This window comes from Manis javanica, chromosome 14 (assembly GCF_040802235.1).
Source record: "Manis javanica isolate MJ-LG chromosome 14, MJ_LKY, whole genome shotgun sequence".
Taxonomy (NCBI): domain Eukaryota; kingdom Metazoa; phylum Chordata; class Mammalia; order Pholidota; family Manidae; genus Manis; species Manis javanica.
Window position 1 is genome coordinate 10,957,232 of NC_133169.1, and position 13,902 is coordinate 10,971,133.

The following is a 13,902-nucleotide window of genomic DNA, read 5'->3' on the forward strand; positions in this document are numbered from 1 at the left end:
CCCTGCTGGCAGACAAGCTGTGGCGAAGGCTGGCCTTTGTCATACTCAACTGTGACTTGATAAACAGGCGACAGAGCATTTAGCAACTTTTATGGGAACTAGCGGCTGTCATTGTCGTGGCCTAATTCAGGATCTGAATAATGCTTTGTTGTCTGACAGCCAAGTGACATGATGAGGCCCTGTTTACAGTTTAGGGTTTTAACCTTGCAGGTGAGTCCAAAGCCGAGTTCCTGAGGAAGTCCTGGCTGAAGGCAGGGGCGGCTCCCTCAAGAGGTGAGGGGTGGACATGCTTCCTGTGTCCTGCATTGGGTTGTCTTACATGGCTTCCAGATTCAGTACTTGTGGGAGGTTTGTGTCAGGGATGGTGTGAGACTCTTTGAGGGGGTCACCAAGATATGTGATGTCATGGAAAGCAAGCATTGTAATGGGCCTCAGTGATTTAGTTCGAAATTCTTCGCTTACAGAGGAGGAAACTGAGGCCCAGTGAGGGGAAGTGGTTTGTTCCAGGTCATACAACAATTGGGGGCAATGCCAGGATGAGGCCCCAGGTCTTCTGATGCCCTGGCCAGGGTTTGTCCCCTGTCCTTCATGTCCCTAAGGGAGCATGAGCCTTGTGCCCTTTATTGGTGGGTGGCAGAGAAAGCCCAGCTTGAGCCCTCAGGAGCTTGGCCTGCTTCCCTGCTTCCTGGCTTTTTCCAGACATCCCTGAAGAGGCCAGGCCACCTGCCTAGGCCACCTGGCATGTGCTGTTCAGGTGAGTCAAGCTGTACCAGAATGCGGAGGCCCCAGAGGCCACTTCCCAGAAAGGAACACTGTGCCGGCTAAGTGGAGACATTCCCAGCAATGTCTTTCTGTCGTGATGACTCTGGTGACTTTCAAGACACTCCCAGACCTGAGCCAGTGGTGGCCTGGCACTTCAGGTCTCCTGCAACAGCGCGGCTGCCCCTGCAAGATGGTTGGGAGGCCTTAGGACAACTGGCGCGGGTTTGGCATTGTGCAAGCAGATCCGGGATGTTCCAGGAACTGTGTGATAAATCTTGCTGAGTACTGGCCAAGCCAGCCAGGGAGGGCAGGGCGCCAAGGCCTTGCCTCCCTTGAGCACCTGTCCTGTCCCAGTGAGCACCAGGGGCAGAGGGCTCAGACCTTGACCCTGCCCAGGGAGGGCCATGGGGTAGACAATGACGCCTAGGGGCTCACCCACACCCGTGAGCTATGAGCAGAGTGTGATGCCAATCTGTGTGATGCTCGCCTGGGGCTCACCCACACCTACCTGCTTCCTTGCCCCTCTCAGCGTGTCTGGCTGGCCTAGACTTGCACAGGCACCCCAGCAGGCCCTCTGAGGTCCTCGGGCACTCCCAGAATCTTCTCCCACCCACTCTGGGGGTGGGCCCCAGCCATGGGCTCCATGATAGATGGTTTGAGCTGACCTTGAACTGGGAGGGAGAGGCCAACAAGAATCAGTCCTGGAGCAGGCTCAGCTGCCCCCTTTGGGGGCCCTGGGGCTGCTCTGCACACCTCAGGACTTGAACCTCTTCCCACTGTGGCATGCAGGTTTTCTAATTGACAATTGGCGAGTCTGGGAGGCCCTCACTCAGGGTGTGCTGGCTCCAGTCAGGTGCAGTTCACGGCATGTTCGCACCTGGTTTCCTTCTGTCATTCTTCCTGGGCTTCACTTTCATGACATCTGATGGGATTGAACTTGACTAGCTCAAAACACAATAATCAATTACTTTCAGCTCCCATTAAGCCAAGCCGGGACAGGCCTGTGCCTCCCTCTCCCTTCCTCCCTCCCTCCCTCCCTCCCTCCTTCCTTCCTTGTTTCTGATGGTCACTGATTGAGCCATTGCAGTTCTCTTCCCCATAAGGTTATCCATTCTAGTCAGTACACAAGGTACAGCTTGTGTTGGTCCCAGGAAATGGTGACCTATGGAAGACTCTACTCATAATTAGGTAATATTTTATTTTGTACTTTTTGCTAAATACCTCAGGCAGGCTCTGTCCCTATGGCCGCAGCCCCATCCCTTGGATGACCATCTTGCACTCTGTTCTCTAGCCACCCCAACCTTTTGGGTCCCAGATGCTGGAAGCACCAGGCTCTTGCTCACCTCCATACCCTTGAGTGACCTGTGCCCTCTGACCGGGACACTCTTGCCCCCGCCATTCTCCTGACTCACCCGTCCACCTGTCCTCTGGCGTTGTCTCTCTGCTTCTGTATCCCTTCCGTCCCTGGTTTTACTACCCCCTGTGCTGGCTTCCCCAGGTGTGCTGGAACTCCACGGTGTCCTCTGTGTAGCCTTACCCCACTGTCAGAGTCTGCTTAATGGTGCTTCCTCTGAGCTCTGTGCAGCCTAGGCCTGGTCCCTCTTACTCTGGTCCTCCCGGCGCTTAGTGCAGTACCCGTCAACCAGGAGAGGGCAGTATACACTGCTGAATGAGTGAATGAGAGATTGAAGCCATGGCAGGTCAGGAGGCCATGATGATGACACGAAAGTGATTGGGCTCAGGGCATGCAGCCCCTTAGCTCAGGTCCCAGACACACAGTGGTGGTGTGGCCACAACGATGTGTCTTTTCCAGATATCAGTGATGGCAGCCAGAGTGACCGAGCCGCAGCCCACCTGCCGTCCCCAGTTCCATTCTCCTCTGGTCTCTCCTGCCTTGCTGGTGGAGGGCCTGCCCCTGGTTCTTGCCAATGCTTAACTCCCGTTAACACACCCTTGCTAGGATTTTGCTGCATCGCCCTGGGATTTCCCACGTTCTCCGTCTTCCCCGGTTCTGAAACAGCTTTTCTTCCGTCTGCTGAGCCCTGCGGTGCATCTCAGTTCTCTCCCCTCCTTCGCTCTTCAGCACTTTGCAGTTTGACCTCTGCTCCCACTGCCGGTGACATGGCTTCACGAAGGTCACCTCCCATGGGCACAGTGTTTTAATTTCTCCTTCATGACGTGCCTGCCTCAGCCCATATGCTCACCTGCTCTCTCTTGAATTCTCTTTTTTGGTGGTTCTGCCTTTTCTATTTCCGACTCCCCCTCTTTTTGTCCTAGAAATACAGGTGTTCCTCAGGCCCTCGCCTTCCGTTCTCTCTCCTTCCTCTTCCCTTGGTGAGCTCACCTTGGTGTGGATGAGTCCCAAATTTTCTTGTTTCTCTTTGTGGGTGTCCCATGAGTTATCCTCAGACCTGCTCATCATCGCCCCCCAGCCTGCTCCTCCCGCTGTGCTCCGTTCTGATGATCAGACTGCCACAGGGTGCCATGGTGCACTCGCTGTAGTCCGTCCGTTCTGCTTTGTAATACCAGCTTTTGGAACCAGAGCCCTGCCTCTGAGATCCTCTCATTTTACTCGGGGGTGGGGTGTGGTTTGTGGGGTGAAATATTTCTTAAATCCGTGTGGATTTAGGAGTCGCTGAGCTGCAGCCTGCTGTTTGCTCTTTCTGGGCCAGGAGCCTGTTGGGCACCCGGAGTGGAGTGATGCGGACCCTTGGCAGGACCCTGGCGCACTAACGCAGCGTCTGGAGCGGAGGTGGGCCCCGGGGCAGTCGGGCACTAGCGCACCCATCGGGACCGGCTGGGCTGCGGGTGGCTGGTCTGTGCTCTCCTGTCGCTGCCGCCCCACCAGACTGAAGGCAGCACAAGGGCCCGGACTGTGCAGCTGCCATGGCACCGGATGATTCATGGATGAATAATGGTTTCTGCTGGATGAATGAAGTGTTCTGCTGTACCCGGGGCCACAGAGTGAGGGCACCTTCTCTTAACAGGGCTGGGGTTTCTTCGAAGGGCCCACCGTCCCGGGAAAAGGATGCTCCTGGGTGAGGAAGGCCGGTTTTCTCCTGGTTACTGGGGAGCCTGCTTTCTTCCCGCTGTAGGCGGCTGGGGTGCGTCCTGAGGGGTCTGTGAGCCTGGGGGTGGCCCCGTCTCTGGGAGCTGGAGTTGTTTCTCTCTGGTCTGCTTTCCTTCTGTCTCCCTCAGCGGGCGCCTGGAGGCACAGCCGGGGGGCCGGCCCTCCCGTTTGTGGGCTGGGGCAAGAGGCCTACACACTGCAAGTCTAAATATTTAAAAGTTATAACTGTTGAATAAAATGTCTACCCTCCCACTTTGGCAAATATACTTTTATAATGACAAAATTGGAAAATGTGTAACTCAAAGTTGGCAAAATATCAAAATTGATAGAATTTAATTATTATTGTGCCTGTCTGTGTGTTCTGTTGATGGGTCAGAGATGATTGGCTAAATAATAAAGGCAAATATCATTCATAAATTATTAGATAGCTTTCCATAAAATGTATTTTTCTTGCCTTTCCATTAGTAAAATCACAAATTTTGGCTACTTTGGTCACAATTTTACCTAGTTTGTGTGCTGTGGATCTAGAAATATAAAAGTACCAAGAACATTTTCTGGAACTTACAGAATTAGAATTTTTTCATTAACATCTGAGACGGAGTAAATGTAAAACATTAAAATATTAAAATTAAGTTCCATATGTTTTCAAAGAAGTTTCTTTTCTTCTAAAATAACCTATTAAAATAAAAAACAAAATACTCATTTACATAAATTAATAGAGACAATTTAAAGCAAAATTTTAGAATAAAGTTGGTGATTTAAAATTTTATTTTATGAAAGTTCAGTTAAATCTTATTACATGTTTTCATAAAATAAAATTCTTTCCAATTCTAGTATTCAGTGTCTCTCTGGAGGCCAAAGTGAAGAATTGGTATACCAAGCTTTATGCATTTACACCTAGACCTACCTATTTATAAACTTGAGCATACTATGAATGATTTTACATTGAAAAATATCCCTCAGTCATCAATGGTTGCAAACAGTCCCCTCATTTAGGAATAGTTTCACAGTCATAATTGAAACAGGGAGAGAAGCAAGAAAATGAACACTCAGCCTCCTGGTAAAGGGTATGTTGGTATATTATCTAAAAGGAAGGATTTGACAAATGAATTAATTTGTCTTCTCTTTTCCTTAAGTACTCCTCCACTGCCATCTTCCCTAGCCTCTAAGGCAGGTTCATCTCCAGTGTTGGCTGTGCCACAACCCACACGCTGTCTTGGCATTTGGCTTCATTGTTTTTGTCTGGAAGCCATCGGGCAAGAGACATGGAGAGACGTTAGTCACAACAGAGGATGTTCAGGGCTGTGGTTCGTACTGTGTCAGCACTGAGCCGTGCTCCCGAGAGAGGAAGGTGCCTGTGTGTGTGCGTTTTATGAGAACAGCTTTATTATAACTGTATTCACACACCGTACAATCATGCATTTCAAGTGAAGAGTTCAGTGGCTTTTAGTTATGTTCAGAGTTGTGCAACCATCACCACTGATTTCATAGTGTTTTTTTTATCACCCTCAAAAGAAATTCTGTACCCATTAGCAGTCACTTTTCACTCCCCCCTCAGCCCCTGTCCCTGCAACCTCTTGTCTACTTGCTGTCTATGGATTTGTCTATTCTGGACATTTCATATAACTGGAATCATATACTATGTAGCCTCTTGTGGCTTCTTTTACTTAATATAATGTTTCCAAAGTTCATCCATGTTGAGGCCCAGATCAGTACTTCAGCCCTTTCATGGCTGAGTAAGATCTCAGGGTTTGGGTAGAACACATTCTGTTTATTCACTGCTGATGGACATTTGCCTGGTTTCCATGTTTTGGCTATTATGAATAGTGCTGCTGTGAGCGTTCATGTACAAGTTTTGTGTGGACATAGTTTTCTATTTTCTTGGTGATATGCCTAGGAAAACTGTGGGGTCACTTGTGCTCTTTAATGTGTGTGTGTGTGTGTGTGTGTGCGCATGCAGGTGCCAAGGCAGGGCCCCTTTTGCCTGACCCTAAGGGTGTTGCTGGCATCCGGTGTCTGCTATGCAGTGGGGAATGAAGGAAAAGGCTTTTGTCACACTGGGGCTGAGTGGCCAGAAAAGAGTAGGGCTAGACGGGTAACCACCATCTATGGGAGACAGTTAATTGTCCTTTGGGTATTTGCATGAAATGTGACCTTATTTCATGGTTCCAGTCTGGTGAAATGTGAGTATACCATTATGGCTCCCCATCAACCAGGCTTAAATTTTGTGGCATGGGTTCTGTGGACCCTGTCTCTTCATCCATATGCTCATGTCCATCCTGTTCTCTCCATTTCCTCTGCCACTGTCTTAGTTCCACCTCCATTCATTCATTATGTGTTTGCCTTTTATAATCACCTTGTTCTTCTATATGTAGTCTCCTGTGTGATACAATAGTTTATATACCAGCCTCCTATTTATGGACATTTGGGTTGTTTCCCAGTTTCTGCCATTACAAACAATGGTACAATGAATGTTTCTGTGTACATATCTCTTTATGCATTTGTGGGAATTTTTCTGTAGGATAAACTCCCAGAAGTGGAAATGTTGGGCCAGAGGACGTAAACATTGACTATTTAAAGTAGATTCCACCAAATTTCCCTCCAAAAGCATTATACAATTTATACGATCATAAAGAGTTTGCAAGAATACTGGTTTCCTGCCTTTTGTAGATATTAATGATTTCTGTCATCTTTTTGGGGTTTTTTCCATCTCGGCTGTATGCCCTCTGGCCTTCCCTTTTTGCATCAGACTCCTTAAACTCTTTCTATGCCCAGCTTCTCTCCTTTTGCATATTACTCTGTCCAGTACCTAGTTCTAATTATGACCTTGCCAACCCAAAAACCCTTTTGAAAAACCAAAATAGGCCCTTCCAGGACGCTTTATTCATTCAACCAACCAATAGTCATTGACTATCCATTATGTGCCAAGCACTGTGAAAGCATGCATTGAATGAAGTGATAAGGTCTCTGCTATTGTGGACTTTAATTATAGTGGGTGACAGACCACAAACAAATGAAGAAGCAAAATCACTTATAATTATAATTTATATATTATTTATAATTATATATATTTATTTATAATTATTTATAAATATATTTATAATAAATATATTTATTTATAAATATATAATATTTAATAAATATATTATATATCATATATATTATATATAATAATATATATAATATAATTATAATATATAATAATATATTATAAATAAATATATAATAAATAAATATATAAATATTATTTATTTATAAATAAATAATATTTATAATAAATATATATATTTAATATATAATTAAATATATATTAATCCAAGGATTAATATATGGAGATACGATGGTTACTGGGAGGCTGGTTGAGATTGGATGGTTGAGGAAAGACTTTCTGAGGAGTAAAGACTTAAATTGAGCTCTGAGTAACAAGATCAAAGACTGGGGAAGAGCATGGTGGTCACAGGGAACAGCATGTGCAAAGGCCAGAAAGTAGGAAGAAGCCTGGCATGGTACGAAGAAGAAAGAAGTCAGAGTGCTAGAGTGGCATGGAGGCGTGTTGGTTAGAGTGGGGTGTGATGAGGGTAGGGGCTTAGTCAGGGTCTGAACAAGTAGCTTTGTGAACCAGGGCAAGGGGTTTGAGTCTTAAATGTGATGAGAAGCCCCTGGAAGACTTTAATCATGAACGTGTCCTGATCTGAGTTGTTCTCAAGATCACTCTTATTGGGTGTGAAACATGGATTATAACCAGGCATGAGAGGAAGTAGGGCCAACCAATCAGGAGAGACCGTGTGGTTTGGGCAGTGCAAATGGGAGAGGGCAACAGATTTTGGAGGGAGTAAGTAGGTAGATGGTGGTGTTATTTAAGACAGGGGGTGGGGGAAGATGGAGGAGTGCATTTAGGGCCCAGGCAAAGTTGGAGTGCTTAGCAAACATTCACAGGGAGATGTCCTAAGCAGTTGTGTGTTTGAATCCAGAAGTCCTGGGACATTCAGCGTTCTAGGTTTGGGAACCAGAAGCATATGGATGGAATTTAAGACCGTGGGACAAGAGGTGGTCACTGGTGTGGACAGAGAGGAGAAGGAGTCCTGGGATAGAGCCCCGAGGCCCTCAAGGTTGGAAGGTCAAAGGAGGAAGAGCTTACAAAGGAGGAGGCTGAGGCGGAGCCGGCTTGGTGGGTGGAGGAAATCCAGATCAGGAGAATACGGTGTGGAGAAACCAAGAGAATAACATGACTCAAGGAGGGAATGGTCAGCTATGTAAAATACTGGTGGGAGGTGACTGTTGGATTTAGCAACACGGGGGCCATGAACCTCCTTTATCTGCACAGTCTCAGGGGGTGTGTTGCAGAGAGAATGAGGGGTGAGTGGGTGGGGTCCCGGACAGCAGTCATTGTCCTACAGGAGTTTTGCTGTGTGCGGGGAGGGAAGCAGTGGGGGTGTGCCTAGAAGGGGATGTGAGGCTGAAAGAGGATTTTTAAAGACAGGAGATACTAAAGCACATGTACATACTGATGGGTGGATTTGGTAGAAAAGAAGTTAAGGATGCTGGAGGGAGGATACGGGCAGGAGCCACGTCCTTAAGAAGGAGAAAAGGATGTGGTGCAGGGACACTATCCCTCTGCACACAGAGGAAGAAGAGAGGGTGGTCTCGATGTGGGTAGGCTGGTGGTTTGGTGGTGGAGAGATGAGGGGCTCTTGTCAGACTGCGTCAAGTGTTTACCCAGGGAGCACGAAGCAAGCTCATTGGCGTGGTGGTGGCAGCGTGTGGTGGCGGGGACGGAATGGAGGAGGTCTGAGGAGTGAGGGGAAGGAATGAGCTTGTCACTTCAGAGACTGGGGTCATGCCCATTCCAAGGAAGTATGCTGGGCTCCCTGGGAATGCTGGCACCCATTTGAGAGTGACTTAAATTGTCCGTAGCTGTTTATTCAGAAGGAAATCTTGTCCTTTCTCGAGGCTCAGCTTTTCCACTTCCGTAGCTTTGCTCATTCATTTCCTCAGGGGGGCACGAGGTGGACACCAAGGGGGAGTCTGAAGTAGAGGGGGATGGAAGGACGAGGTGGGCCAGGAGGGAGGCTATGCAGGGCTCTAATCCCAGCTCCGGAAGCCCCACCGGCACCCTGGGCTGTGGCAGGAGACCTGGCTGGGCCCACCTGGGCAGGGCTGGATGCATTGCTGGCTAGTTTCAGGAGGCCTCCTTGTTCTATTGTTCTGGGTGAGGCCAGGCAGCAGAGAGGAGGTGATTTTAGGCAGTGATACCATTGTGGGCAAGGAAGCATGGTCGCTATCGCTGCGGCATGAGAAGGATGGAAACTGTGAGCGTGGTGTAAGCTCTGGTTCCCACGGAGCAGGTAGGAAGTTGCCCTTTCCCTGACCCCATGCTGCCATGGGTGGCTTTTCCATCGTCCCCGTGGAGTGTGGGGTCTGCTAGAACCCTTAGCTCCCACGCCTGCCAGTTTTGGGGGGCTGTTTCCCCTCAGGCCGGCCCAGGGGTGAATGCCAGCCCGTCAGAGAGCCCTTCGGGAGCACAGTGACCCTGTTTGATTCTCCCCACTGCCAGGGAGGCAGCTGATCGCCATTCGCATGAAGAGATTTGAGGCTCAGACACATCATATGACTTGCCTAAGGCCCCACTTAAATAGCTGAGCCCTGTCATGGCCCACTGGGTAGTCCCAGATTTCTGGAAGCAAGGGTGTTTTACTGTTCCGGAAAGGTTTGCTGCTGTTTGTATGGCGATTGGGTAGGCACAGTGAAGATGGTTTCTCTGAGAATTTTTGTGTAAGAAGAGAGGCAGTTCTGGAGTCCAGGAACAAGCCCCCAAGGCCTGTGTCCGCATCTTGGCTCCACCAGGGGTCAGCCTCCTGACCTTGGGCAAGACATTTAATCTCTTGGAGCCTCTGGTCCTCAGGTGCTACCTGGACTGGTTCTTGGGCTGCTGCTGCAAAGAAGCTCCTCTGTTGAGATACTGTGCTGTATAAGAAGGAACTCTTACCAATGGGAAGTTAATAGGCCACCTCAAAGGCTGGATTTTTATCTCAGTCCAAGAGGGAAAGGATTGCTTTTCAAAAGGAAAGAGGATTCATTGTACTTATTTGGGGGTTTCAGGGCGATGTAGATTTTGTTGTTGAAGACTTGTGGCTGATTAGAGAAGGGCACACAGGGGAGCTGGATGAGGCACGCCCAGGCCGGGAAAATTCCAGAGCCCGCAGGTCTCCAAAGCCCTCTTGAAGCGGAGAGCCCTTACAGGCTGAGAAGCCACTGAGAAGGCGACTTGCATGATTTAGAATTCTGAAGATGACTCGACAGCTGGGTATGTTCTTTGTTGCTTAATAGGTTTTCTCCAGCTAATTCTCCTGGGTTCTTTCCATTTCCTGGGCAGAAGGAGTCGGCTTTAATATCTCTCCACACTGGTGATAAGCTGCTGCCTGGTGAATGGAGATGAGAATGAGCAGAATTTTGGGGGAGGGAGGACTGAGGGAAAGGAGTTCAGCAGCAGGGCTGGAGGGAAGTCAGGCAGCCCTCAAGGTCATGTGGAGGGCATGGAGGGCCTACCCGGCTCCCAGCTGCCTGACAGATTCAGCCTCAGTCATATTTACCTCCCTTGTCTCCTGGTGAACTACTCACCCTATAAATCAAAGCTCAAATGATCTCCCCTCTGGGAAGACTTCCCCAGTGTTACCCAACAAAACCAATGGACCCTCTTCCGTAATCCTATGTCAGTAAGGATGCCCTTGGTTGCAACTCACAGAAGAAAATTAATTTAAATTGACTTAAGCAATAAGAAGAAATTGTTGTCTCAGATGACTGAGAAATTCGGAGTAATTTAGCTTCAGACATGGCTTGATCAGGACTCTGGCTCTGCTTATCATTAGCTCTCTAGACTCCACCCTCCTCTCATGTGTTGGCTTTGTTCTTAGACTAACTTCTCCCAAAAAGGCAAGATGACCGCCACCAGCTATGGAGACTACATTCATCCTTGCTCATCCATGCGCAGAAGAGAGAAAGTCGTCTTCCTCAGCCACTGAGCAGAAGCCCTAAGTCTCACTGTGGTTGGGCTGATCTGGGCTGGACAAGAGCATCCATGCACTGATTGACTTAGGTCGGCCGCATTCCCTCCTCTTCCGGAATCAGTTAGTGTGAGGTACAACAGAGGAAACTGTGCAGGGCAGGGACCACCTTGGGACTGGGGTGGGATCAATCTCACCCAAATGTGTGGCTGCTACAAAGTACCAGTGGAATGGTTGCCAAAGGGAGAGCTTTTAGGGACAAGAAGAAGGTCATTATTGCTGGATATTCCACCAACAAATCCCGCTATACTCCCATGGCACTTGGTACACTGTACTAAGATCATTTATGTTAGCCTCTCCAATTCCTCTGAATTTTGGTGAAGTCCACTTTATCATTTTTTCTTTGATTGTGCTTTTAGTATTGTATCTATTGATCTGTAGATTAAATGCAATTCCTATCAAAACCCCAGCCTAACCCATGTTCACAGTTTTTTCCTATGGTCTCTTCCCGAAGTTCTTTAGATTTAGGTTTTGCATTTAAGTCTATGATCCATTTTTAGTTAATTTCTATATATGGTGTGAGGTATGGATCAAAGTCAAATTTTTTTTTTTTGCACCTAAGTACCCAATTGTTTTAGCATCATCTGTTCAAAAGACTTCCTTTTTTCTGCTGAATTGCCTTTGCATACCTGTTGAAAATCATGTGTGGGCCTGTGTTTGGAGTCTCTATTCTGTTTCAATGATTTATCTGTCTTATTTTTGTGCCAACTGCACACTATCTTAATTATTTTATCTTGATAATAAATCTTAAAATCAGATAGTGTAAGTTTCTCAGCTTTCTTTTTCAAAGTCATTTGGCTCCTTTAGGTCTTTTGCATTTCCACAAAAACTTTAGAATAAGCTTGTAAATATCTATAAAAAAAGGCTGCTGGAGTTTTGACGTGGATTTCACTGAATCTATAGATCAGCATGGGGTGAATTGGCATCTTAACAGCCTTGAGTCTCTGACCCATGACCATGGTGTATAGCTCTCCATTTACTTAGATCTTTAACTTTTCTTAGCAATATTTTGTAGTTTTCAGCATATCTTTTATTAGGTCTATCTCTAACTCTTTCCTATTGTAATCGGCATTATTTCAATATTTGATTATTCATTGCTAATAAGTAGAAGTGCAATTGAATTTTTATGTTTTGATCTTGTATCCTGTGACCTTGTTGGACTCATAGTTCTAGTAGCTTTCTTGGAGATTTTTTAACAAACTTCCCCCATAGAGGATTGATTATGTCATCTCTGAATAAAGATGCTGTACTTCTTCCTTTCTAATCTGGATGCCTTTTATTTCTTTTTCTTATCTTGTTGCACTAGCTAGAACCTCCAGTGCAATGTTGAATAGGTGATGCGAGTGTGCATGACTTATTCCCAATTGTAGGGGGAAAGCCCTTAGTATTTAACCATTAAGTGTGCTATTAACTGTAGGCTTTTTTGGTAGATGCCCTTCATCAGGTTGAAGAGGTTTGTTCTATTTCTGGTTTGCTGAAGGTTTTGAATCAAGAATGTGTGTTGGATTTTATCAAATATCTTTTCTGCATCTATAAATATCATCTTATTTTCTTTTTTAGCTTGTTAAAATGGTGAATTACGTTGATTGATTTGCAAATGTTAAATCCCTTGGGTAAATCCCCCTTGATCATGGTGTTTTATCCTTTTTACATAGCATTGGATTCAATTTGCTAAATTTTGGGAATTTTGAATCTATGTTTGGGAGGAATTTGGTCTGTATTTTCTTTCCTTATAACATCTTTGTCTTGTTTTGGTAGCATGGTAATTCCAGCCTCATAGAACAAGTTGGAATATTTCCCTTCAATTTCCTGAAAGATTTTGTGTAGAACTCTTTGGTATTATTTCCTCCTTCATGGTTGGTAGAATTCACCAAGGATGCCATCTGGGGCTGAGGTTTCTTTGTCAGATTTTTAAACTGCAAATTCAATTTCTTTAATAGATGTAGAATTATTCACATTATTATTTTTTTGGTGTGAACTTTGGTAGATTGTGTCTTTTAAGGAATTTATCCATTTCATCTAAGTTGTCAAATTTATTGACATCATTGTTAACAATATTTCTTTATTATCCTTTTAGTATCTAAGAATCTGTAGGTATGTTACCTTCTCATTCCTGATATTGATGAATTTTTGTCTTTTCTCTTCTTTCCTGGTTGGTCTGTTTAGAGATTCATCAATTTTATTAATCTCAAAGATCCAGCTTTTGGTTTGATATTTTTTTTCTAATGTTTTATGTTTTCTACTTTATTGATTTCCACTCTGATATTCCTTTCTTTTGTTTACTTAGACTTAATTTTCACTTCTTTTCCTAATTTCTTAATATAAAAACTAAAGTCATTTACTTGAAATCTTTATTCTATTCTAATATAGGTGTTTGGTGCTATAAATTCCCCCTAAGTACTGTGTTTATGCCTAATTACAATTTGTTATATTTTCTTTTCATTCAGATGTTTTCTATAGTCCCTTTGGACTTCTTTGACCCATGGATTGTTTGGAAGTGTGTTATGCCAAATATTTGAAGATTTTGCTGATATCTTTCTGTTATTGATTTCTAATTTAGTCCTATTTTGGTTAGAGAATATTTGTTATATCATTTAAATTCTTTTACATTCTTTGGGACTTGTTTTATGGCTCTGGATGTAGGCAGTCTTGGTTAATGTTCTATGTGCACTTGAAAAGAATATATATTCTACTGTTGTCTGTGGAGGGTTTTATAAATATCAATTAGGTCAACTTGGTTGATTGTGTTAAGGCATTTATATCCTTACTGACATCTTTGTCCCCTTTATTCTTTGTTCCATTTTTCCTCTTTTTTTCTACCTCCTTTGGATGAATATTCCATTTTATCTCCTTTTTTTTTTTTTCTTATCTATGTGGTCAACAATTTTGATGCTCTTCATTCTTTTGTGTGAAGGCATATACCTACCTGCTAGATTTTCCTTCTGCCTGAAGGACTTCCTTTAACATTTTTTATAGTTAGGATCTTTGGTGATGGGATCTTTTAGGTTT